This window comes from Cryptomeria japonica, unplaced genomic scaffold (assembly GCF_030272615.1).
Source record: "Cryptomeria japonica unplaced genomic scaffold, Sugi_1.0 HiC_scaffold_80, whole genome shotgun sequence".
Taxonomy (NCBI): domain Eukaryota; kingdom Viridiplantae; phylum Streptophyta; class Pinopsida; order Cupressales; family Cupressaceae; genus Cryptomeria; species Cryptomeria japonica.
In genome coordinates this window covers 372,769-375,615 of record NW_026728902.1, presented here as the reverse complement: position 1 = coordinate 375,615, position 2,847 = coordinate 372,769, and the positions used below count along the sequence as shown (strand labels likewise).

General features: G+C 63.4%; 1 non-coding gene across 1 annotated transcript; it reads left to right on the top strand.

Moving 5' to 3' along the window:
* Nucleotides 1-947: 947 nt before the first annotated feature.
* Nucleotides 948-1,066, top strand: LOC131864246 (5S ribosomal RNA). The gene has a single exon (XR_009363085.1). It is a non-coding gene; the product is annotated as a 5S ribosomal RNA (ribosomal RNA).
* Nucleotides 1,067-2,847: the final 1,781 nt, after the last annotated feature.

Sequence of the window (2,847 nt, the reverse complement as noted above, 5' to 3'; positions counted from 1 at the left end):
GTCCCAAGGTGAGTGCAAAGGTGGGTGCCAGGGTCAAGGTGAGTGCCAATGTGGGTTCCAAGGTGCCAGGGTCAGGGTGAGTGCCAATGTGGGTTCAAAGGTGCTAAGTTGGGTGCGAGGTTGGGTGCGAGGGTGGGTGGGTGCCAAGGTGTGCTAGGTGGAAGCCCGGGTGGGTCGGCATCCCATGGGTGTCGAGTTGGGTGCCTGATGGGTGCTTCTTGTCAAGTTTTAGTCGTCGGGACTCATTTCGAGCCTTAGAGGTCGTTTCTTGTCCGGTTGCCCTGTCTTCGACCTGGGAACCCAATTTTGGTCCTCGGGTCCCATTTTTTTTTGTCTCGCATCCCACTTTTGGCCTGTGGCCTTTTCGGGGTCGATTCTCGTTTTGGGCATCAGAGCATGTTTCTTCTCCTAAAACCCAATATTTGTTTATTAAGTCTCGGAACACATTTTTGTTCTCGTGGACCCATCATGGGTCTTGGAACGCATTTGTGGTCCTTGGGTCCCATTTTGCATCCCGAAACTTGTGTTTTGGTGCTTGATCCCTATTTTGGGTGCCCACCTTGCACCAAGTGCGCACCCGGGGCAAACCGAGCGCCTTGGTGCACCGGGGCAAGATCGAGCGTGCACCCGAGGCGCCCCGAACATGCACCAAGGTGCACTCGGCCCACATGTGAGCGCAGGTCGTTGCGCCCGAGGTGGTGTGTGGGCACCGCGTTGCAGACGGGACACTGCACGCACACGACGCCCCGTCCAGGTGCACGCACGTAGGCCGGGCCGGGTGCACACCCGACGCCCTAGCAAGGTGCGCGCACCCGGGCAGGGCTCACACTTGGCGAACGGGGCGCACTTCGCGAGGGAGGGTGTGCACCTCGACGGGGGTGGGTGGCCGGGGTGGATTCGCACGTGGGTCGCGGTTTGCTAAGTACACACTGCGACAAGCTCATAACGGGTGCGATCATACCAGCGTTAGTGCACCGGATCCCATCAGAACTCCGCAGTTAAGCGCGCTTGGGCCGGAGTAGTACTGGGATGGGTGACCTCCCGGGAAGTCCCGGTGTTGCACCCTTTCTTAGTTTTTCGCCGGGCGTCGCAATGCTATTTGAATAAACCTTTTGCCCGTTTGCGTTCTCGTCGGGGCCGGGCCGGGCCGGGGTGCGCTGCCCGCACTACCGCGCGCGCGGGGGGCGACACCGAGCGCGCACCCGAGGCGCCCCGAGCACACAGGCCACGGTGCAACCCGGGCGTTGTGCGCGCACCCCGGTGCGCCCGAGGTGCTGCGCGCGCACCCAGGTGAAATCGGTGTGCACCTCGGCCAGTGCGCGCTCGGTCGAGTCGCGCACGTTGGCCAAGGTGCACGGTGATGTTTCTTACTCTAAGGTTCCGCACCAGACGCCCGGGACAGGTGAGCGAAGCTGGGCGGGGCCGGGTGCGCGGCCGGGGCAGGTGCACGCAGCTGGAGAGAGCTTTGGAGCACACCAGAGGTGCGCACCTTGGAGCACACTTCGGAGCGCACCAATGATGCGCTCCATTCAAAAGTTTCCTGAAAAGGCAAAAAAAGTTGAGATTATAGAATTTCCCACTTGAGAGATTGTAAAAAAAAAAAATTTAAAATGAAGGAAACGCGGGTGCCAAGGTGTGCGCGCCCGGGTGCGCAGCCCAGCCAAGGTGTGCGCACCAAGGCGCCCACCCTGGCGAAGGTGCACGCAAGGTGCGCACCCGAGGCAAACCGGACAATTAACCCAACTTTCGACTTCGCGCGCACCTGCGCACCTTGGAGCGCACTTCGGAGCGCTCCTTGGTGCGCACCAATCTTGGGCACCTCGGAGTGCACCATGGCGCCCACCAAGGTGCGCACCCGGGGCAAACCGAGCTCCGACTTCGTGCGCACCTTGGAGCGCACGAAAGGTGCGCACCATGGCGCCCACCAAGGTGCGCAGCCCAGCCAAGGCGTGCGCATCAAGGTGCGCACCCTGGCGAAGGTGCGCACCCGGGGCAAACCGAGCTCCGACTTCGTGCGCACCTTGGAGCGCACAAAGGGTGCGCAACCCAGCCAAGGTGTGCGCACCCCGGGCAAACCGAGCTCCGAATCGTGCGCACCTTGGAGCACACTTCGGAGCCCTCCTTGGTGCGCACCGATGTTGCGCACCTCGGAGCGCACCCGGGGAAAACAATGCAATTAACCCGACTTTCGACTTCGTGGGCACCTCGGAGCGCTCTCGGGTTCGCACCTCGGAGCACACCGAGGTGCGCACCTTTGATGCGCTGCCTTCACCAATTTCCAGAAAAGGCAAGAAAACATTGAGAAGGTGTGCGCACCGAGGTGCCCACCCTGGCGAAGGTGCACGCGAGGTGCGCACCCGGGGCAAACCGGGCTCCGACTTCGTGCACGCCATGCTGCGCACCTTGGAGGGCCATGGTGCGCACCTTGGAGCACACTTCGGAGCGCTCAATGGTGCCCAACCCAGCCAAGGTGCCCACCGCGGCGAAGGTGCACGCGAGGTGCGCACCCGGGGCAAACCGGGCTCCGACTTCGTGCACGCCGCACCTTGGAGCACACTTCGGAGCGCTCCTTGGTGCGCACCAGGGCGCGCAACCCAGCCGAGGTGCCCACCCCGGCGAAGGTGCACGCGGGGTGCGCACCCGGGGCAAACCGGGCTCCGACTTCGTGCACGCCATGGTGCCCACCGCGGCGAAGGTGCACGCGAGGTGCGCACCCGGGGCAAACCGGGCTCCGACTTCGTGCACGCCGCACCTTGGAGCACACTTCGGAGCGCTCCTTGGTGCGCACCAGGGCGCGCAACCCAGCCGAGGTGCCCACCCCGGCGAAGGTGCACGCGAGGTGCGCAC